This window comes from Sminthopsis crassicaudata, chromosome 5 (genome assembly GCF_048593235.1).
Source record: "Sminthopsis crassicaudata isolate SCR6 chromosome 5, ASM4859323v1, whole genome shotgun sequence".
NCBI classification, from domain to species: domain Eukaryota; kingdom Metazoa; phylum Chordata; class Mammalia; order Dasyuromorphia; family Dasyuridae; genus Sminthopsis; species Sminthopsis crassicaudata.
This window is the reverse complement of record NC_133621.1, coordinates 173034435-173059770: the sequence shown is the minus strand read 5'-3', so window position 1 is coordinate 173059770 and position 25336 is coordinate 173034435. Positions and strand designations below refer to the sequence as shown.

At 33.5% G+C, this 25336-nt stretch overlaps 1 protein-coding gene across 1 annotated transcript in view; it reads left to right on the top strand.

Annotated features, from left to right (window-relative positions):
- Positions 1-25336, top strand: part of RASSF8 (Ras association domain family member 8) — a 78032-nt gene that overhangs the window by 13866 nt on the left and 38830 nt on the right. Inside the window, exon 2 of the mRNA XM_074268810.1 lies at positions 19408-19482. The gene's annotated coding sequence lies outside the window, so the exon portion shown is untranslated. The remainder of the gene's footprint in view (positions 1-19407; positions 19483-25336) is intronic.

Below are 25336 nucleotides of genomic sequence, written 5' to 3'. Positions count from 1 at the left end.
TTGGAATGCAAGGTTTTGCAAGGGTCATTGTTGCATATCTCATGCGTATGTTTTATAAATAAAAAGCTTTAAATTAAAAAAATTTACTGGAAAAAATATTGTTACCATGTTTTTTTCACTGATTCTCCTAATTTCACTTAACAGTTCATAAAAGTCTTCTCTAAAATCTCTTTTCTTATCTCTTAAGGCACAATCATATTCCATCATATTCATATACCATGATTTATTCAGTCATTCTATAATTGAGGGCTCCCTTTTAGTTCAGTTTTTTGTCATATTTGTCAATATTTTTGTACATATCATTCATTTTCCTTTTTTAAAATAAAAACTTTTAAAGTCTGTACAATCAATCCATTTTTTCTTTTGGGATCTTTTATCCTTTGGTAGGTTAAATTTGGAAGGTAATCTTTTCCTTGCTCTTTATTTTTAATGTGATCTTTTATATCTGTCATGTATCCATTTGGATTTTTCCTTGATTATACAGTTTTTTAACCCTAATTATTGCCAGATTACTTTCCAGTTGTAATTAATTTCATAGTGTTTTTGGATAGATTCACCTAGTATTACCTAGTAGTACCAGTAGCTAATGTAAAATTTGGTGATCTATATGTTGCCACTGGACCCAGGTAGCTCTGGAGGGGAAAGAGAGGCAGTTGACTTTGTATAGCCCTCCCTCACTTAAATCCAATTCACTTGGATGTCATGGCATCATATCCCTGAAGTCCTGGTCCTCTTTGAGAGTGAAGGAAAAACAACCTCTGTTATTTAGGACCCTTTCCTTTACTCCCCTGTGGTGTTATTCTTAAAATGACAGACTGAAAACAGTCTTGAGTGGTCTAAAAAGAATTTCAGTATTTAAATGCCTAGCCAAAATATAAGAACTTTTAATAGAAATTTTTTTTCTTAATGATTTTCATTGCAATTTGAATACAACTATGTTGGGTTTTTTTTAAGATATATTAAAATGTATGATCAGATACTTTATATTTTTGCTGAGGCAATTGGGGTCAAATGGCTTGCTAGGGTCACACAGCTAAGAAGACTTAAGTGTCTGAGACAGATTTGAACTCAGGTCCTCCTGATTTCAGGGTTGGTGCTCTATTACACCATCTAGCTGCCCCGATCATATATGTTAGACAAATTTCTAGCCAATTTGGGGGAAGCATTGTGGCAGAGAAATGAGTACATGGGGTTGAGAATCAGGGAAAATGGGATTCAAGCTTGTGATCTATTATTTTGTGGGGAATAGGCAAAGAACTCAAATATTCTGGTTTTCTTCAATGTAAAGTGAGAAAGGTCATGACATCTCAAAGATAATATGCAGTACAGATTAAATTTGAAAACAGATTCTGGGTTAAGTCTACCATGCTAGCTGAACAATGGATTTTCATTTCTTAAATTTGGATTGAAGCGTTTTGGTTTTTTTTTAAAATGTCTTTTCATTTGTGACGAACATATTAAAGTGCTTAAAGAACCATTGCTGACCCCTTGATATTTTGGACAAAGTGTTTTTATGGAATAATGAAGATTTTTTTTTTTATTGATTGATGAATATATTAACTATATATTACTATATATAATATAATATATTATATATGTATATAATATCATATATTATACATATATAATGTATAATATATTATATATAATATATGTATTATTATATATAATGAATATATTAACTATAGTGGATTTTTAATATTTTCAATGCTTTATTGCCTGAAGCCTTAGCAAAATGGATGTTATTTTTGCTATTTTTTAAATACTAGAAGCATCTTATCTCAGTAGTATTAAATCTTTCCAAGTGGAGAAGCATACTAACCAAAGCATATACTGGTTCAATGTAAGATCTCATTTGCAAAATATAACCGAAAACTGACAGAATGATATAACACTTGAAAGAAAACTTGGCATAAAACCCAGATAAACAAAGAAAATTTGTAGATAAAATTGGAAGGACTGACCCATATTCCTGTTTATTCAATATTTCATTGAATTGTGGTCTTATTGATGGGATATTGCTTTCACCAGTATAGATAATTGGAGTGTACTCTAGTGGGGAAGGGAACTCAAAAGCTAAATACTTAAAATTGCCTAAGTTTATAGATGAGAAAACTTGAGGTTTAGAAAAGTAAATGATAGGCTAGGGATTCCAATTCATATCAGTTAAAAAGCTTTTATTAAATACCTAATATGTGCCAGGTACTTTTGAGAAACACTGAGGGTACAAAGAGAGGCAGAAGACAGTGGTGCCTGTTTTCTATCTCTAATGGGAGAGAGAACATGAAAACAGTTATACAAATAAGCTAAATACAGTATAAATGGAAGATAACCAAAAAAAGTCACTAAGATTAAGGGAAATTGGGAAAAGCTTCTTGGGCATTCATGACATTTTAACGGAGGCTTTATCAGTCTTGTGCACTATTACTATTAACTTGTTTAGTTTTTGTTCATATTCTTTGTAACTTCTCCATAGAATTTTTGTCAAAGGTCTTTTAATAGCTCAGGAATATCACACAGACTCTCCATTTGTAATCTTTTACTTGTGCTTCATATAAGACAAATCTTATTACTGACATTTATTACCTTTGACCACCAGGCATCTCACAACCTCTTGATCTCACTTTGTTTATCTGTAAAAAGAGATTTGATGGTTTGAGATCTCTTTTTAGATCTAGATTTATAATTTTTTTTTTTAGTAATACAAGTATTTGATAATAAATATATTATAGTGCTCTTCCATCTCTAAAATCTAATTAATTGCCTTGCACATTTCTTTTGGTATTTATAATTAAAACATGAAAAAAGAACAGATTACTTTGTACACAATTTTCACAATTTGTGGCCTTACAACTAAGAAGTAGAGAACATATAAGGTCCTGCCATGTTTTTTTGTTCTTTGTTTTTTAATCTTCTGACATGTAGGAATAAAATGGAAATGAAGCTTGTAAGCTTGTAAATATGTTAAAATTTATAATAGTATTGTATGACAGGTGTGTTCACAAAAAATTTTGGTGTGGTGAGTATATATGCTCGCCTAATTTGTAATTGATATTTTGTCATTTATTTATATTTTTATAAATTTATATAAATATATTTATTTTGTCATACAAAAACATTTGACATTTTATTAATTCATAGATTTCCTTTTCAAAGTTCAAATCTTCCTTACATGTAATTTAAATGGAACCAATTGCATTTAGCTTTGGTACATTAAAGTTTTCCTCTGTGAGTGCACAATATTTTGAAAGATTGTTGAACATTTACACTTAAAGGACAACATGGATAAATGTATATTGCAGAAACTGTGAAGGCATATGTCTGTGTGATAAAGTCATAATTAAGAATTGTTATTGTTAGTTCAAACACTAGGTAAATTTGGCATTCTTTGTAAGGGGAGGGAAGATAAAGCCAGGATACATTAAAGTACTCTTGTCAGATTCAGATAGGAACAGGGGTCTACTGTACATAAAGATCGCTATCCATCTCATATTGAATTAGTTTAAAATTTAATATCTGTTTATTGAATTTTTATTTTAAGTATTTCCCAAGAACATTTAAATATGATTTGGGCCACACTTGGGCTCCATGGGCCATATTTGAAACCTCTGTTCTTAGATTACTGCTGGGAGTCCATGTCCCTAAGAGTATAAAGGCCATTTGGTACTTCTATTTAAACTAATGTTAGCACCTAATTATCAAGAATTGTTATTTCATACCTAGCATCCAAGAAGACTGGGGGGAGGGTAAGTACTTGTCATAGCTATTGTATATGTGTTTCTATACACAGATAGTTTTAGGGCTAACTCAAAATCTATGATTTTGATCTTACTATGTAAAATGATGATACTGGGCTGGATTTTGTTTGAGAAAATTTTCAGTGCTTTCAAGGATTCTAGATTTATCATTGTTGAAATCTATTTTTAAAACATTTTTTTTTGTTTGATATGGGTATGAATTATGGTACTAATTCACACTTAGGAAATTACAGTATGTTTGCATATGCCTAGGATGCTTACATCAGCTAATTGGAGTGTGGTGCCAGTGAGGTCAAAGTTGCGAATTTGATTCCCAAATAGACCATATTCTAAATTAGCCATTTTGCAAATATGTATTTTGGCACAAGGGGAATGGGATCAGAGGAGTAGGTCAATCAAATCCATTAACACTACTGGGAAAATAGCTGAAAATGCCATTGATAAATTAGCAGTCACTGGTGAGTTTTTTTTTTTGTTTGTTTGTTTTGCTTTTTTTAATCTTGTGGGGGTTAGGCAAGTAAAGGAATTAAGTGACTTGCCCAGAGTTACACAAGTAGAAAGTGTTAAGTGTTTGTGGTCCAAGGGGTTCTTCCTGATTTCAGGGCCTGGGTTCTATCTACTGAGATATCTAGCTGCCCTCCCATCTCCTCTTTTTAAAAGAATAATAAGAACGTGATCTATTGGACTCTTTTACCCAGCTGCCTTTTTTTTTTTTTTTAATTAGGTCTTTGATTTGAATGATGATTCAAATTGCTATTATATTGTAATATATTATTTGTTGTATTCTGACAGCTTGATGAAACTATTCAAATTGTGGACTTCAATTATATTTTGAACATTTTCTTTTAAATTTCTTTTAAAATTGTTTGCCCCCAACAGAAAATGGGGAACTCTGCTGCTAACTGTCATACTTATATATTCTTGAACATATGTAATATCTGTAAGAAAAAAGTCCTCCACAAACTGGTTTTTCTATATATCAAATTCTAATTTCTCAACTTCCAATATAATATCAGACAAGTTTATACAGGGAAAAAAATTAAGGTAGGGTAATCAGATAATATAGAAAACCATAATAAAAAATTTTAAAAGAAAAATATATAATAAAGTGTGCAAAAACATTAAAATACTTAATGTTAGAAAGTGATTATTGATATGAAATGATGGCACAAGCGATCCCTGATTTACTGAGTTTCTTTTCTGTTTGGGGTTTTGGGGGGAGAAGAAGGTAAGCATTTCCTAAGATAGCTGCTTTGATTTGACTACTCAGTTCCCCACACAACATGATCTCCCTTTTGAAATTTTAATGATCACAAATGATCAGTTCCTGTTCAGGGACAACAGTGGTTGGCATAGTTTCATGTCAATGATTGTTGATATGGTAGAAGCATGGGAGAAGTGAGAGAAGAATTTGTTCACCCTATTTTCCCACATAGCTAAATCATTTTTTTTTTTTGGAGGGGATGGGGAAGGTGGTATTTAAGTAAGAAAATCAAAGACCTCTGAAATTCAGAATAAAATGCTGATATTGGAATCTTTCCTATGATTTTTAGACAGCTTGTAAACATTCAGCCCTTACCAGGGTTGTGGGGATGGGACTTCCTACCACAGCCACCACCCTAGCAGCTATTTTTAGTTCAAAACTAGATTGTACTGAGTTGGTGGTAGTAGCAAGATGTCTTGCGGCCAGACTAGTTCAGAGCAGCTGGCAAATTCCATAAACCAAGGGATTTAATTTAAGAATATTAATTCGGCATGCTAATTTTTAAATACTCTGGTCAAATTCTGTTAAGACTGCACATAGGTTAAAAGATACATTAAAATGTGTTTGTTACAATATGATTTTTTAAAACAATTCTCATTAATTGCAGCTTCTCCAAAGTGGGATAGTCTGCCGTAGGATGTAGTGAGTTCCTTAATACTAGTGATATTTAGGTTGAAGTTGGACTTTCAAAGTGATCTTTCAAAGTCATGGAGTTTCTCCAGTTCTATGAAACATTCCTAAATACTAGGCAAGAACAAGAATGGTATTCGATTGTAAGCTCTATCAGTAAGGTTGGAGATCTTTTCCAATGCTTACAATACAAGCCATTTGTTTTATTTATTTTATTAATTATTATTAATTATTTTATTAAATGTTTGCTTAAATGAGTTGAATGAAAATAAGTAGATATTTATAAACCATTAATAGATCACAAATATATCATGTTAAATGTTTTTCATTTAGTACTGATTCCATCAATTGCTTTGTCCATATCTGTGATTGTCTGAGTGGTATATTCAGTATTTCCTGAGCAACATACCCTTTTACCCTTTTTTTTTTTTTACCCTTTTTCCATGTGTTCATTATAGCCAAACATGAATTTTTAGTAGCAATAGGATGTAATTTTCTTCCTGATTAGTAACATTGGAGATGTTAGAATAGGCCAAAGATTTCAGAGCTAAATTATGACAAAGATGGAAATTCTCTTTAGACTGTCTGTCTTCCAGGTAATCTATAAGACCTACTTGGTTTTTGTTTTTGTTTTTGTTTTTTTATTAGTTTTATAATTATTACATTTTTTACAACATTATCCCTTGTACTCCCTTCTGTTCTGAATTTTCCCCTACTTCCCTCCACCCGCTCCCCTAGATGGCAGGCATTCCCATACATATTAAATATGTTATAGTATATCCTAGGTACAATATATATGTGCAGAACCGAATTTTGTTGTTGTTGCAAAGGAAGAATTGGATTCAGAAGGTAAAAATAATCTGGGAAGAAAAAAAAAAAAGCTCAGTTTACACTCATTTCCCAGTGTTCCTTTTCTGGGTATAGCTGATTGTCAATGATTGATCAATTGGAATTGGGTTAGCTCTTCTCTATGTTGAAGATATCCACTTCCATCAGAATACTTCCTCATACAGTATCATTGTTGAAGTGTATAATGATCTCCTAATTCTGCTTGTTTCACTCAGCATCAGTTCATGTAAGTCTCTGCAAGCCTTTCTGTTTTCCTCCTGTTGGTCATTTCTTACAGAACAATAATATTCCATAACATTCATATACCACAATTTAGCCAGCCATTCTCCAATTGATGGGCATCCATTCATTTTCCAGTTTCTAGCCACTACAAAAAGGGCTGCCACAAACATTTTGGCACATGCAGGTCCCTTTCCCTTCTTCAGCATTTATTTGGGGTATAAGCCCAGTAGTAACACTGCTGGATCAAAGGGTATACACAGTTTGATAACTATTTTGGGCATAATTCCAGATTGCTCTCCAAAATGGTTGGATTCATTCACAACTCCACCAACAATGCATCAGTGTCCCAGTTTTCCCACAGCCCCTCCAACATTCATCATTATTTGTTCCTGTCATCCTAGCCAATCAGACAGGTGTGTAATGATATCTCAGAGTTGTCTTAATTTGCATTTCTCTGATCAATAGTGATTTGGAACATGCTTTCATATGAGTGAAAATAGTTTCAATTTCATCATCTGAAAATTGTCTGTTCATATGCTTTGACCATTTATCAATTGGAGAATGGCTTGATTTCTTAGAAATTAATCAATTCTCTATATTTTGGAGATGAGGCCTTTATCAGAACCTTAAAACCTTATCAGAACTGTAAAAATGTTTTCCCAATTTGTTACTTCCCTTCTAATCTTGTTTGCATTAGTTTTGTTTGTGCAAAAGCTTTTTAATTTGATGTAATCAAAATTTTCTATTTTGTGATCAATAATGTCTAGTTCTCCTTTGGACACAAATTCCTTCCTCCTCCACAAGTCTGAGAGGTAAACTATTCTATGTTCCTCTAATTTATTTATGATTTCATTCTTTATGCCTAAATCTTGAACCCATTTTTATCTTAGTATGTGGTGTTAAATGTGGGTCCATGTCTAGTTTCTGCCATACTAATTTCCAGTTTTCCCAGCAGTTCTTAACTATTTTTGTCAAATAATGAATTCTTATCCCAGAAGTTGGGATCTTTGGAATTGTCAAACACTAGATTGCTATTTTTATTCACTGTCTTGCCCTGTGAACCTAACCTATTCCACTGATCAATTAGATAAGACCAACTTATCAAAAGTGAAGTAGTAACATGCAGTAGGTAAAGAAGAAATCTAATTATGGGTCTAATATGGGTCTAAAATGTTAAGTTACAAAGACACTTATATAAAAAGTAAAGCAGTGGGATAGCTACATAGTGCAGTGGATAGTGTTAGTCCTGAAGCTAGGAGGACCTGATACTTAATACTTCCTAGCTGTGTGACCCTGACCAAGTCACTTAACCCTATTGCCTCAGCAAAAAAAAAGAAAAAAATGTTTTTTAATATGTAAAATACTTCTACATGTATTCATTGACTATAGGTGAGTCAAATGAGCTCCTCTAACCTTTGGTTTCTTCATTTTTAAAGGATGATAATATTTGTTAACAGGATTGTTATGTCGATAAAATGGAATATATACACAGTGTATAAACATAGCTAATAGAATCATAGAATTAGAGATGTAAGAGACATTAGAAGCCTACTTCTAATACTTCTAAGTACTTTCTGTTATGTAGAACCATGCTAGGCAATAAGATGTAGCAGCTGAATTCTCTTTTATTCATAATTCTTACTGTTACAATAAGATAAGAATGTGTTCTGGAATGGTTTAGTTTTAATCAAGATATTAAATTATAATAAAAGATTTCAAAAGCAAATAGCAATGCCATCTGATTAATACTATGTACTTCATTTGTCCATATGCTGAATTGTGAATGAAATTATTGAGATAGAACTGTCAATAAAATGGCAAAATTTTAGGTGACTGTTAAGCTGAAGTGTGACATGGTATCACATCTCAGATGGCAATTGTTTTTTTTTTTTTTTTTTTTTTTAATTTTTTATTTTATTTTATAATTATAACATTTTTTGACAGTACATATGCATGGGTAATTTTTTACAACATTATCCCTTGCACTTACTTCTATTCAGATTTTTTCCCTTCCTCCCCCAACCCCCTCCCCCAGATGGCAAGCAGTCTTATATATGTTAAATATATTACAGTATAATTTAGATACAATATATGTGTGTAGAACCGAATTTTTTGTTGCACAGGAAGAATTGGATTCAGAAGGTAGAAATAACAGTTTACATTCATTTCCCAGTGTTCCTTTTCTGGATGTAGCTGGTTCTGTCCATCATTAATCAATTGGAATTGGATTAGCTCTTCTCTATGTTGAAGAAATCCACTTCCATCAGCATACATCCTCGTACAGTATCATTGTTGAAGTGTATAATGATCTTCTGGTTCTGCTCGTTTCACTCAGCATCAGTTGATGTAAGTCTCTCCAAGCCTCTCTGTATTTCTCCTGTTGGTCATTTCTTATAGAACAATAATATTCCATAACATTCATATACCATAGTTTACCCAACCATTCTCCAATTGATGGACATCCATTCATCTTCCAGCTTCTAGCCACTATGAAAAGGGCTGCCACAAACATTTTGGCACATACAGGACCCTTTCCCTTCTCTAGTAGTTCCTTGGGGTATAAGCCCAGTAGTAGTATGGCTGGGTCAAAGGGTATGCACATTTTGATAACTTTTTGGGCATAATTCCAGATTGCTCTCCAGAATGGTTGGATTCTTTCACAACTCCACCAACAATGCATCAGTGTCCCAGTTTTCCCACAGCCCCTCCAACATTCATCGTTATTTGTTCCTGTCATCTTAGCCAATCTGACAGGTGTGTAATGATACCTCAGAGTTGTCTTAATTTGCATTTCTCTGATCAATAGTGATTTGGAACACTCTTTCATATGAGTGGAAATAGTTTTAATTTCATCATCTGAAAATTGTCTGTTCATATCCTTTGACCATTTATCAATTGGAGAATGGCTTGATTTCTTATAAATTAAAGTCAATTCTCTGTATATTTTGGAGATGAGGCCTTTATCAGAACCTTTAACTGTAAAAATTTTTTCCCAATTTGTTACTTCCCTTCTAATCTTGTTTGCATTAGTTTTGTTTGTGCAGAAACTTTTTAATTTGGTGTAATCAAAATGTTCTATTTTGTGATCAATAATGGTCTCTAGTTCTCCCTTGGACACAAACTCCTTCCTCCTCCACAAGTCTGAGAGGTAAACCATCCCATGTTCCTCCAATTTATTTATGATTTCGTTCTTTATGCCTAAATCTTGGACCCATTTTGATCTAATCTTAGTATGTGGTGTTAAATGTGGGTCCATGCCTAGTTTCTGCCATACTAATTTCCAGTTTTCCCAGCAGTTTTTGTCAAATAATGAATTCTTATCCCAAAATTTGGGATCTTTGGGTTTGTCAAAGATTAGATTGCTATTTTTATTCACTATCTTGTCCTGTGAACCTAACCTATGCCACTGATCAACTAGTCTATTTCTTAGCCAATACCAAACGGTTTTGGTGACTGTTGCTTTATAATATAGCTTTAAATCAGGTACACTTAGACCACCTTCCTCTGACTTTTTTTTCATTAGTTCCCTTGCAATTCTCGACCTTTTATTCTTCCATATGAATTTTGTTGTTATTTTTTCTAGGTCATTAAAATAGTTTCTTGGGAGTCTGATTGGTATAGCACTAAATAAATAGATTAGTTTGGGGAGTATTGTCATCTTTATTATATTCGCTCGGCCTATCCAAGAACAGTGAATGTCTTTCCAATTATTTAAATCTGACTTTATTTTTGTGGCAAGTGTTTTGTAATTCTGCTCATATAATTCCTGACTCTCCTTTGGTAGATATATTCCCAAATATTTGATACTATCCACTGTTATTTTGAATGGAATTTCTCTTTGTATCTCTTGCTGTTGGATTGTGTTGGTAATGTATAAAAATCCTGAGGATTTATGTGGATTTATTTTGTATCCTGCGACTTTGCTAAAATTCTGAATTATTTCTAATAGCTTTTTAGCAGAGTCTTTGGGGTTCTCTAAGTATACCATCATGTCATCTGCGAAAAGTGACAATTTGATTTCTTCATTTCCTACTCTAATTCCTTGGATCTCTTTCTCGGCTCTTATTGCCACGGCTAGAGTTTCTAGTACTATATTGAATAGTAATGGTGATAGTGGGCAACCTTGTTTCACTCCTGATCTTACAGGGAAAGGTTCTAGTTTACCACCATTACATATGATGTTTACTGAAGGTTTTAAATATATGCTCCTTATTATTTTAAGGAATAGTCCATTTATTCCTATACTCTCAAGCGTTTTTAGTAGGCATGGATGTTGGATTTTATCAAATGCCTTTTCTGCATCTATTGAGATGATCATATGGTTTTTATTAATTTGATTATTAATATGGTCAATTATACTAATAGTTTTCCTAATATTAAACCAGCCCTGCATTCCTGGTATAAATCCCACTTGGTCATAGTGTATTATCCTGGGGATGATTTTCTGAAGTCTATTTGCTAATATCTTATTTAATATTTTAGCATCAATATTCATTAAGGAAATTGGTCTATAGTTTTCTTTCTCAGTTTTCGATCTACCTGGTTTAGGTATCAGTACCATGTCTGTGTCATAGAAGGAATTTGGTAGGACTCCTTCAATCCCTATTTTTTCAAATAGTTTACATAGCATTGGAGTTAGTTGTTCTTTAAATGTTTGGTAGAATTCACCTGTAAATCCATCTGGTCCTGGGGACTTTTTCTTAGGAAGTTGGTTAATAGCTTGGTCTATTTCTTTTTCTGAGATGGGACTATTTAGACTACTTACTTCTTCCTCTGTTAATCTGGGCAAGCTATATTTTTGAAGGTATTCTTCCATTTCATTTAAGTTATCAAATTTATCGGCATAAAGTTGAGCAAAGTAGTTCCTAACTATTGTTCTAATTTCCTCTTCATTAGTGGTGAGTTCACCCTTTTCATTTTCAAGACTATCAATTTGCTTTTTCTCTTTCCTTTTTTTAATCAGGTTTACTAAGGGTTTGTCTATTTTGTTGGTTTTTTCATAAAACCAACTCTTAGTTTTATTAATTAATTCAATAGTTTTTTTACTTTCCATTTTATTAATCTCACCTTTTATTTTTTGAATTTCAAGTTTTGTGTTTGTCTGGGGGTTTTTAATTTGTTCCTTTTCTAGCAATTTTAGTTGTAAACCCAATTCGTTGGCCCTCTCTTTCTCTATTTTATGCAAGTAGGCCTGTAGAGATATAAAACTTCCCCTAATTACTGCTTTGGCTGTATCCCACACATTTTGGTATGATGTCTCATTATTGTCATTTTCTTGGGTGAAGTTATTAATTATGTCTATGATTTGCTGTTTTACCCAATCATTCTTTAGTATAAGATTATTTAGTTTCCAATTATTTTTTGGTCTATTTTCCCCTGGCTTTTTATTAAATGTTATTTTGATTGCATTATGGTCTGAAAAGGATGCATTTACTATTTCTGCCTTACTGCATTTGATTTTGAGGTTTTTATGCCCTAGTATATGATCAATTTTTGTATAGGTTCCATGAACTGCTGAGAAGAAAGTATATTCCTTTCTGTCTCCATTTAGCTTTCGCCAAAGATCTATCATATCAAACTTTTCTAGTATTCTATTTACCTCTTTGACTTCTTTCTTATTTATTTTGTGGTTTGATTTATCTAATTCTGATAGTGCAAGGTTGAGATCTCCCGCTATTATAGTTTTGCTATCTATTTCCTCTTGCAGCTCTCTTAATTTCTCTTTTAAGAATTTAGATGCTGCACCACTTGGTGCATACATGTTTAATATTGATACTGCTTCACTATTGATGCTTCCCTTTAGCAGGATATAATGCCCTTCCTTATCTCTTTTAATTAGATCAATTTTTGTTTTTGCTTGATCTGAGATGAGGATGGCTACTCCTGCTTTTTTGGTTTTGCCTGAAGCATAATAGATTCTGCTCCACCCTTTTACTTTTAGTTTGAATGTCTCATCCTGTTTCAGGTGTGTTTCCTGTAAACAACATATAGTAGGATTCTGACTTTTAATCCATTCTGCTAACTGCTTCCTCTTTATGAGGCAGTTTGCCCCATTCACATTTATGGTTAGAAGGACTAATTCTATATTGCTTGCCATCCTATTAACCCCTGCTTATGCTTTTCCCCTTTCCTTCCCTTTTACCCTCCTATCCAGTATTAAACTGGTAAACCCCACTTGCTTTTCACAGCCCTCCCTTTTTAGGATCCCTCCCCCACCTTAAAGATCCTCCCCTTATTTTACCCCTTTTCCTCGAAATTACTGTATTCCCTTCCCCTTAGCTTACTCCTTCCCTTTCACTTTTCAATGAAGTGGAAGAAGTTTCACCATAAATCGAATATGTCTATTGATACACGCTATGTTCAACTCCCTCCTTTCTTTCTCTCAGATATAATAGGTTACCTTTGCCTCTTCATGAGATGTAGTACCACCACTTTATACTTTTTTATGATATAATCTCCTTTCCACCTCTAGTTTCTAAGACAAATTGTACATATGTTCTTTACATATTTTTTTGACAGAAGTATAGTTCTCAAGATTTCTTTTTACCTTTTTTAGAAGTCTCTTGAGTTCTGTATTTGAAGATCAAACCTTTTATGTAGGTCTGGTTTTTTCATCAAAAATAGATGGAATTCATTTATTTCGTTAAATGTCCATCTTCTTCCCTGGAAAACGATGCTCATTCTTGCTGGGTAAGTTATTCTTGGCTGCATACCAAGTTCCTTAGCCTTTCGGAATATCATGTTCCAGGCCCTGCGTTCTTTTAATGTGGACGCTGCTAGATCCTGTGTTATCCTTATTGTGGATCCTCCATATCTGAATTGTTTTTTTCTAGCAGCTTCCAATATCTTTTCCTTTGTCTGATGGTTCTTGAACTTGGCCACTATATTTCTTGGCGTTTTGATTTTAGGGTCCCTTTCAGTAGGTGATCGATGAATTTTCTCAATGTCTATTTTACCCTCTGTTTCCAAAACGTCTGGGCAGTTCTCTTTGATAATTTCCTCGAAAATGGTGTCCAAGCTCCTTTTTTCCTCCCATTTTTCAGGGAGTCCGATTACTCTCAAATTGTCTCTCCTGGATCTGTTTTCCAGGTCTGTTGTCTTTCTGGTAAGGTACTTGACAGTCTTTTCAATTGTTTCATTTCTCTGGTTTTGCTTGACTCCCTCTTGGTTTCTCCTTGAGTCATTCATTTCTACTTGTTCCAGTCTAATTTTCAATGATGTATTTTCTTCACTCACTTTTTTTATATCTCTTTGTAATTGTCCAATTGAGTTTTTATCTTCTATGGAATTTTTTTCCATTTTATCCATTTTATTTTTTAGAGAGCTGATTTCTTTTTCCAGCTCTCTAATCCTGTTTTCCTTGGAGTTGTTTACCTTTTCCAGCTCACTAATCCTGTTTTCCTTGGAGTTGTTTACCTTTTCCAGCTCACTAATCTTGTTTCTCAATGATTTGATTTCTTTATCCATTCTGTCTTTGAATGCATGGGATGACTTCTCCAGGCTCTCTTGCCAAGCTTCCCTTTCCTTTTCCCATTTCTCTTCCAGCTCTCTTGTGAGAGCCTTTTTGATTTCCTCTATGAGGTTCTTTTGTATTGAGGAGCAGCTTATATCCCTCCCAGGGGATACATCTGGGGACAATCTGTTCCTAGTCTCCTCAGCATTTGAAGTCTGCTCCCTCTCCACACAGAAGCTGTCAATGGTTAGAGCCCTTTTGAATTTTTTGTTCATTTTGTCAGAGTAGGAATCAAAGAAAACAAACTGACAAGAGAAACAATTGGTCTGTTTTGCGGGGGATAGGGCTGGATGTTATTAATGGGCTTCCTCTACAGACTAGGGGTAGGGCAGCAGAGAGCCACTAACAGAACAGCAATGACTGTACTGAGTCTGCGCTCTGAGGCTCTGAGAATGCACCGAGTCAGTCCAGGTGGGGGTTGGGGGTGGCCGGGCTCTGAGAGACGCTGGCTTTCTGGGGTTTTAATCTTCACCTCCGGTGTTTACACCCTCTCCACCGCTCCTGGCTTGCTGCCAAGACGGAGCATCCACACTGGGGCAAAAGCCCTTTCACAGAAACGGCAGAGATCACACCCCTCCCCCTCCGGTCTGAGCTGTGTGAGCTGCCTGTCTTGCTCTGGCTGCCTGCCCTCAGTCTGCGCCCAGTCTGATTGACCCTCCCCCGAGCAAACACAGACCTTTTCTGGCGACTTTCAAGGATGTCTTCTCTTGGTGATAATTTGTGGGTTTCTTTCTGGGTCAAGCATTAAGTCAGAGGCCTGTCATGAAGTAAGTTCTGAGAGAAAACGAGGAGCTCAAGCAGCTGTCTGCCTCCACGCCGCCATCTTCTCAGATGGCAATTGTAAATTTTCATTCACATAGTTTACTACATAAAGGAGCAAGACCTGTTTTCTGACTAGGCTTATGGATATCATAAGCCATACTGCTAATTTCTGTGTATTTGGTAGTACTAATTACTTCAATAAACAAGGTCCATATGGCATTTTTTAAGTGCAGTCAAAGTCTCATGGAGGCATAAAATGACATGGTGAATCATATTTAAATCCTGGTTGAATTTTGTTTATAACTTTTCTTTTTCCAAAAAAATTATTTGTAACTTTTTTTTCTCCTTCTCTCTCCCACCCCTCCCACTCTTCCTGCTTCCCTGGAGAAGGCAAACAATATGATATTGCTTATACATGTGAACTCATGCAAAACATTTCCATATTAGTCATGTGGCAGGGGAGGCAAGTTTTTTTTTTTAAATACATATACTTCAATCTACCATTCAGTTCATCAGTTCCCTTTCTGGACATGAATAGTATTTTTCATCAGGAGCCTTTTGGAATTGTCTTGGATTATTATTTTGATTCAAGTAGCTAAGTCTTTCACTGTTGATTGTTCATTACAATATTGCTGTTTACTTTGTATGATGTTCTCCTAGCTTTTCATTAGTTCATATAAGTCCTCCCTGACTTTGCTGAAATCATTCCTCTGTCCTTTTTTATAACACAAGACTCACATCACAATATAGCACAACTTGTTGAACCATTTCCCAAATAATGGACATCCCTTTAGTTTCTAATTCATAGCCACACAAAGAGTTGCTATATTTGTACTTTTAACTTCCTTTTTATATCTTTGGGATATGTATTTACATTTCTGGGTAAAACAATTTTTTTAAATAAAAGTTTTTATATCACTTTATGTTTGAGAAAGGAGGCCTTTATTAGAAACTTGCTATAAATTATCCTGTGGTCTCAGACCTTTTCCCTTCTGTTGTTGCACAGATCCATGATAGTTGGACTGTTTATCTCTTTTGACTTCTTTACTCCAGGTATCTGGACCTAGGTCACTTAGAGGTCACCTGACCCCCCAGCTGGTTTTCCAAGCTCTTTTCCATTGCACCTGATAGAATTCTTTTCTACTCTAAACTGTGGTTTTGTGTTCAATAATAAAATAATTTTTTTTATTTTTCCAAATACATGTAAGTAAATCTGTAAGATTTTATGTTCAATTTTTTCCTCCCTCCTTTCCCTCACACCTTCCTTAGACAGCAAACAATCAGATATCCTTTTAAAGAGCTTTCCATATTCACACAACATATTTTTAATTTAAGTAGATCCTCCCATCTATTCTTAACCTCAGACAGTGACAAACTATGTGACCTTGGATGAGTCATCCTTTGCCTCAGTTTACTCAACTGTTTTTATTGTTCAATCATTCAGTGATAATTTTCAGAACCCCATTTTCCATGGGGTTTTCTTGGCAAAGATATTGGCATAGTTTTCCATTCTTTAGATTTAAGGTCAAGCGATTTGCTAAAAATTACAACTAAAAAATGTCTAAGGCTGATTTTAAAGGTTTCTTTCAGACTCCAGGTCCAGAACTCTATCCCCTGAGCCATCACTTAGCACAGTACCTGGCACACAGTAGGCTCTATATACATGATAGTTATTATTGCTCTAAATTTGACATGATTGGGCAGAATGAGTTTCTGTTATTTCTTGTCCGGTATATGTATAGTGGGGTGCTAAAGCAGAGTGACTGCATGTATGGAAATTCTTTTTCTAAGCCTTCACTCCTAAAAAACTGAGTTTGCTTATACTCACCATAACTGACATTTTGAATCAATCGAACATAGAGATGCTCAGTGAGAGTTTTAATTATAAATGTTCTGGAAGTGATCCAAGATGTTTTTTGTTTTTTTTTTTTAAACCTTGTGAACAATATTCTCTCTTATCTAATGGAATCAGCTATAATTACTCTATATTGGGTACATAATTCTTTTCTTTTGAGGCTTAGGGTTTAAAACAATTTGCAGAAAATAATTACTTCACCATCTTGCTAGTCAGATGACTAGTTCTTATCATTCTACCATAGAAAATAATCCTTATTAATGATACTTAGATCCAGAATATAATTTACTTTGTTGCTTCTGCTACCTTTTGAAGAATGAAATTTTTATATTTTTAAAGAAAATCTAGTACATATCCATGAAATTAATGTGGTTCTCTGTTCCACTCGCCTCTCTCCTCATCACTACTATGCCATATTAAGGTTGTGATATTTTCTTTATTCCTCATTTTTTCTTTTTGTTACGGAAGTATGCAATATAATCTGAATATGTCATTGCTTCTATCTTTATTGATATTTACAAAAATTCTCTTCACCTTGATTTCCCTCTCTGATTACGGAATTTCCTCACACAAGTATCTTTTAAATGGATTATCCAGTTACTAAGTTCATTTTTCTTTGATATTTTTGAGATCAAATTTATTTCTTTGAACTAGGATGTCTTACCATGAGACTATATTTCCAGTTGTTTATAGTTAACCGAAGTCTTGGATTTTTCTTTGGCATTTGGATTTTTGTTTTCTAAAAATTATTAACTCTCTTAATTTCTATATTGTAGTTTATTCTACTGTCTGTGTGTGTATGTGTGTGTATAAAATGACATTTTGCTCTGGCATAGGAATGTCTTGTTAATAAAGTAAATCTCCCTAAAAGAAATACAGCAATGCATCTCTTTATTTTCAGAATGGTCTCATGATTCAGAATACTCACAATTTTCATCAATTCCATCTTTCTTAAGCTTTTTTAAAAAAATGTCAGTTTCACATTTTCACACTATTAGAAAAAGATCAATAGAAAAATAAGTTAAATAATTATGCTACATATTAAAGTCATATTCCAGATAGATAAGTAATATAGGAAATTTCATGACATTTCAAGAATAGATAGATATGAAAGTTCATCTTATTCACAGTAAATAGTTTGTTTGGCACGCACTATTTTCCAGGCATTATACTACTTGTTTTACAATTATCACACTAAACCCTTACAGAAACTAAGAGGTATTTACAGGTAAAGAAACTGAGGTAAAGAAAAGTGGCTTGCCCAGGGACATACACTACTAAGTGTCAGCGACTGAATTTGAAGCCAGGTCTTCTGGGCTCTAGGCCTGATATTCTATTTAATGGGATTGTGGAATATCCCATCCTCCTGAAAAGTAGTTTGACATTATGCAGAAATCTTTGACTTTGAACCATGTTCATGATAGGAAAAGTAATAGCAAAAAATAAGATATTTGCCCCAGCATTACTGTGCTGTGACAAGTAATTATGGAAACAAATTTTGTGTGGTGAATTGGGTGTATACTTAGAAAAAAGTGGCTTATGAATCTAATGACTTAAAATTTAAAGTAAATTCATTTTTTATTTAAATAGTTTATTTTATTTAAATACTTAATTTAAATAAATTTAAATAGTGACATTAATCAGAGAAATGTATGAAAGTTTGTATATCTCATTCAGAATAAAGAAAGTCAAATAATAATAAAATATAAATGATGTAAACAAAAATAATATACTAAAGCACAAGAAAATTTAGATCAGATGTCATGGCCAGTGTTGGCTCTTGATAGTTGAATTTGGCAAGGGATCAGGGAAGGAAGGATGGGAAAGGTAGTAAAGAGAAGATCTGGGCCAAAACCATAGGTTCCCATTGACTGAAATTATAAATTCTTAATTTCAGTGGTTAAAGATAGCACATCCAAAAGGGAGAGATGTTAAGTGAAAGTCCAGAGAATTAAGAATGATCTGGATATCACAATATTGTATGTTCCAGGAAGAATATATCAGCTGAAACACTCTCTTCTTCCTTGGAAGCCATTGTCATATTTCTTTTCAATGAACAGTACTAGACTTTTGGTGTTAAACAATAAAAATAGGATTTCTCTTCCCCCCCCTTGTATTAGGCAAGATTCCAAATATTAACACACTAGCTGCCCTTAAGAAAGTTAGTGCAGTAGTGGGTTTAGTTCCAGGCAATTGAAAAGGAGGTGCAAGGTCATTTCTGGAACATCTTGGTCACATCAAATGACTTAAAAACAAACTTTTCAAACTCCATTTGCCAGGTACAGAATGCTTAAAAAAAAAAAAAAGTTAAAAAATAAACATCCTGTAGGGAATGCCTTCAGATGGTTAATGAAGTATAGATTATAGGATAGAAGTTGAGTCTGTAAAGTGAGAATTGGAATGATTGTTGTGAAAGCTACTTGAATTTCAAACCAGTAGGTTTTTTTGTTTTGTTTTGTTTTTGCCCTTTGCCATTCCTAAATTAAAAGAGGACAAATTTGCATTTTTAAGCTAAAGATTAGCCAAAGTTGTAAAACATTTTGTACTTTTTCAGGTGCCTGTAGCTACTCCCAAAATACCCAGACACGCTGAAGAGTGCCTCATTTTCATTTCAAATTCTTGATGTGAGGTAAGTCTAAAAATGTTTTCATTTTAAATGAACAATTCTTAATCTGCATTGGTGAAATGATTTTTAGATCATTAGCATTTTAGAAGTTGAAATTCAAAATTGATGAGCAGAAAAGAAACATTGTTTCATTTTGGTAACCTAATCTGTATTTTTCCTACATTAACAAAGCTGGGCAAGATCCTTTAGGAACTGAAATGACATGTGATTTACTAGATGCTTTTATATTTTTAAAATCACTTGGTTTCACTTATAAACAGCATTACAGATTTTGAACATTATACTTGAACCTTTATCAAGTATATTTTGTGTGACTTTGTTAGTGATATCTAAACCTTCAGGAAGATTTTCAAAAGTGCTTATTAATCACTTCCATATTTTTATTCCCTTTTCATTTATGGAATTTCTAATTTGTAGGCCTTTTGTTTAAATAGTGATGAATTGAGATCAAGATGGGTTTTAGTGCCATTTTTAGTAATTGGAGTGGTAGATTCATGAACACACTGTCACAGATGTTCTAGGGGAAGCTGTATGACTCACTTAACCCTGTGTTGTAGAAAGGAGTCGTGTTTCAGTTAAAAGTTGAACTGGATGACAGTTAAAGATTCTTTGCAACTCTTAAGTCAATGATTGTGAATGGATGAGTTTATACTTGGAAAATTAGCTTGAACCTGGGACAGGAATGAATGGGTCTCTAAGCAAACTTTTCCATAGTATCACCTATCTAGATCATTACTCTATTAAACTTGTTTTCCAAATTGTGGATCATTTGAGTGCTAATTCAACATAGGAATGGAAATATAATAGCCTATTTTGAGTTTGCAAGTAGTATTCAATTTTGAAGGCCAGAATAGCACTAAAATTAGTATTAGTCACTAATGGCAAACCAAGACCCATGTGTCTTGGTATATCCTATTAAATTGTATGGTGTTTCATGCTTTATTAGCCTTAATCTAGTACAGTCTATTATGTTGTATTCATAGCAGTCCTTTTGCTTTTTGTGTGCTTAAAAAATTGATTATGGATGCTAGAAAATAATTAATATTATAAAATTAAATTGAATTTGATTAAATTCTTTAAAATGAGAGATTTCACCCTGAATAATTGCAGTCTCTTAATTTAAGTCCCAACTAAAATCCCATCTTTTACTGGAAGCTTTCCCCAACCCTTCTAGTGCCTTTCTCTTGTTAATTATTTCCTATTTTTCCTGTACAAAGTTTGTTTTGTATATATTAATTTTCATGTTGTTTCCTCATTTGAAGGCAGGAAATGTATTTTAAAATACTTCCATTTGTATTCCCAGCTCATAGCACAGTGACTGTCATATAGTAGGTGCTTAATAAATGTTGATATTGATTAACTGTTGAATTAATTTACTCATGATATAGAGTTCTGCTACAGAATATGTTGCTGCCAGTTGGTACTAACAGCCAGAATTAGTAAACAACAATTGACTAATGGAAATAATTTAATACTGATTAAGTTTAACTAATCTTAATTAATGTTGATTAAGTGTTCTTTAGGGAGCACTAATTTTATTTGAAAACTGCGGTTCTCACAAGACCTAGCAAGCAAATTTTAAAAATGAATATATTTTATGTATTAATTTTTGATACAGGTATTCCCTTTAGCAGTGCAAATTGCAAACCCAAACTCACCCTTTTATTGACTTCTGCTTTTTCCTAAATCCTCATTAGGAGGATCATTCAATATATTTGGAGAATTTCCTATAGATTTCTTGATACTTTGCAAATACTAACAAGGACAAAAGACAATTGGGGCATTTGTCAACTAACTCTCATGCTTTGCTCCTTGACTGGCCTATTTTGTATTCTAGTTCTACATCTTTAATGATAGCTCTATTGATATGTCCTATTCAGTACCTAATTGCTAATGTGTTATAGGCTATTCATGCCCTCCCTGTATCTTTTATTATTTGGAAAACTCACTGCTAGCAGTACTGTTTTTGTTTCTTGTCCCTCTGTAACATCTCTTATGTCTCTATTCATATAACTACTACCGTAGTTCGGCCCTTTTCACCTCTTACCTGGCTTCCTAAATGTTACCCTTTAGAACTTGACCCCAATCTGTCTTTGCAGCTTCCTTTCTCCCCATGTTGTTTCTTGACTCTCATACCTACTCTCATCTCCATAATCTTTATGAGAATTTACCTATGTATTGAAGGCATCATTGATTAAGGCAGGAGAAGGAAACAAAAGCTTTTCCATCAGATGACATCTGTATAATTAGAAAATTGATAGCTGTGGAGAAAGTCCCTCTGTTTTAACTGACTGTTTTAAGAATACCTGCTTAAAGATACTCTTTCAAATTTCTGATATTTCTCTCTGAAATTTCAAAGTATTTCTGATACCAAGATTGTATGATTCACTGACAAAGGTAAAAATATAGATAACATCTTGTGAGATGTTAGCACAAAGTCTAAAAAGGAGGATTCCATTTAGATGGTAAGGTCCTAAAGAGTTTTTTTCTCATGACACTATTCTGAGGGAATTATACCTGTCTCTGTCTCATAGAATCTTCTTTTCCTTTGAGAAGTACCTTAAATAAGATGTTCTACAAGAAACTTTGCCTGATTTCTCAACTTCTGGTTTTTATCCTCCCTTCTTGTTTTTAACTGCCTTGCATTTATGTTCTTTATATTTATTCTGTATTCTTTTGAATGTGAGCTCCATGTACTTAGGAATTATTTTGTTTGGGTATCTAACATAATACCCGACATATCCTAGAAATTATCCTACTGGAATGTTATAAAAGATGTTTTCTGCAAAGAGTAAAACCCTGGAGTAATTGACAACCACTAAAGTTCTTTACAATTCTAAAATTTCATAATTACAAGACAGGAATATAATGTATAGATTAAAGAAACAAAAATCCTTCCTACAGTACAGGTTCTTCTTCTACCGGCAGAGATTACCAAATCACCATTCCACTTGACTACAGGGAAAACATCTGGCCATGAATGACTGATTCATCCACAGAGTCTAATTGGCTGCTGTGCTGGAAATGTTGATTACATAATATGTACACACATAACAGGTAGATTCTGGTACATGGAATAATGGATATAGTCCTCCAGATGGCATGTGATTTCAGTGAGGTGTAAAGAAAGATAATGCCTCTCTACCAGATATAATGATGGCAGTAGCCACTGCTCTTCACATATAATGGGGATTCAACTATTTAGGCTTGTTCTAGGATCCCAGGCTTTTGCCTCTCAATTTAATCAGTTTATCAAAATTAGAAATTTCAGTTTCCCCACCTGGAGAGCACTTGGGATTCACTAAAAACACTATGCAGTTTTCCCAAAGAAAACTCAGCCTGTTCATCCTAGTAAAACTATATAAATAGGCATTCTTAAACTGCTTTTTTTTCCCCGGGGATAGTTACCTTAAAATTTTTTAAAGAGTAAATGGATAAATCAAGCAAGTATTCATGTAGCATCAGTGGTGGAGAGGCAACTCATTTCATTTGTGAATAGCTCTAGTTATTTGAAAGTTATTATCTTGAATATATCTGCTTCTCTGTAGGTTGCATCTAATAAATTCATTGTTACTTCCAGGGCTACAAGGATTCTTGATTTTGTCAGCCCTACAGACATTTGATGGCAAAACGCATATTGCCCTTAAGTTTTCTCTTCATGAAAATTTCATGCTTTTCATCTTTTCCTCATATGACGTAATTTCATAAATCCCAGCATCAAATTCTTCAATACTTTTTTTTTCAAAGGCAGAATGACATTATAAGGAGACAGAATGGAAAAAATAAGGTTTAACATTCATTTTATTTATTTATAACTTTTTATTGACAGAACATATGTTTGGGTAATTTTTTACATTATCGCTTGCACTACTTCTGTTCCAACTTTTCCCTTCTCTCCCTTCACCTCCTCCCCTAGATGGCAGGCAGTTTTATACATGTTAACTATGTTATAGTATGTCTTAGATACAATAAATGTGTGCAAAATCAAATTTCTTGTTGCACAGAGAGAATTGGATTTAGAGGGTAAAAATAATCTGAGAAGAAAAGTGCAAATAGTTTACACTCATTTCCCAGTGTTCCTTTTCTGGGTATAGCTGGGTATATTGGATTGATTCAGTCTTGATCAGTTGGATGAATTAGCTCTTCTCTATGTTGAAGATATCCACTTCCATCAGAATACATCCTCATACAGTATCATTGTTGAAGTGTATAATGATCTCCTAATTCTGCTTGTTTCACTCAGCATCAGTTCATGTAAGTCTCTGCAAGCCTTTCTGTTTTCCTCCTGTTGGTCATTTCTTACAGAACAATAATATTCCATAACATTCATATACCACAATTTAGCCAGCCATTCTCCAATTGATGGGCATCCATTCATTTTCCAGTTTCTAGCCACTACAAAAAGGGCTGCCACAAACATTTTGGCACATGCAGGTCCCTTTCCCTTCTTCAGCATTTATTTGGGGTATAAGCCCAGTAGTAACACTGCTGGATCAAAGGGTATACACAGTTTGATAACTATTTTGGGCATAATTCCAGATTGCTCTCCAAAATGGTTGGATTCATTCACAACTCCACCAACAATGCATCAAGTGTCCCAGTTTTCCCATAGCCCCTCCAACATTCATCATTATTTGTTCCTGTCATCTTAGCCAATCTGACAGATGTGTAGTGGTATCTCAGAGTTGTCTTAATTTGCATTTCTCTGATCAATAGTGATTTGGAACACTTTCATATGAGTGGAAATAGTTTCAATTTCATCATCTGAAAATTGTCTGTTCATATCCTTTGACCATTTATCAGTTGGAGAATGGCTTGATTTCTTATAAATTAAAGTCAATTCTCTATATATTTTGGAAATGAGGCCTTTATCAGAACCTTTAACTGTAAAAATGTTTTCCAGATTATTGCTTCCCTTCTAATTTTGTTTGCATTAGATTTGTTTGTACAAAGTCTTTTTAATATGATGTAATCAAATTAAATCAAATTTTCTATTTTGTGATCAGTAATGATCTCTAGTTCTTCTTTGGTCACAAATTCCTTCTTCCTCCAATAGTCTGAGAGGTAGACTATCCTTTGTTCCTCTTATTTATGATCTTGTTCTTTATGCCTAAATCATGCACGCACTTTGATCTTATCTTGGTATATGGTGTCAAGTGTGGGTCCATGCCTTTAACATTCATTTTAAAGGAAATTTTAATATAGACCAGTAGACATTAATATACTGATCTTATTTTTTTTAGAATCTTCAATTTTTTTAAGCTTTTTTTCTTTTAATGTGAACCTTAGAACTCTGCACACAGTAGTCAAGGTTTTGTTTAACCCAATGCACAATACAATGACACTATACTACAGAATTTAATTAATTGAGATCAAGAAACTTTGAGGCAAATGTCACAGTATTTGCTCATTTTGATATTGTATCACAAACATCCCTTGAGCCTTTTTTGCAATACTAGTTGCTAATTTAGGTATCTGTCTTCCTTCCTATGCTTGTAGCTATTTAAAAAAAAATCCTACATGTATAGTTATTCATTTCTCTCATTAAACTTCATATATAATCATAGATTATTAAGAACTTTTGATAAGCATAGTTCCTTCTTCTTGAATCATTCATAAAAATTCATAAAAATCATTCATAAAAATGTTAAATCAGAACATGTTTAAGATAAAGCTCTATAATGTGCTAAGAGATTTTTCCTCTATGCTTTCATTAATCTATTACTCAGTACTTTGATTATGATTCAGACAGTTAACTCTACTGTATTCTAGTTTGCATTTTCCTATATTGTCGTTATGATATCTTAGAAGAATCAAATGCTTTGTTGAAAAAATCATTGTGTTATATCCACATTTC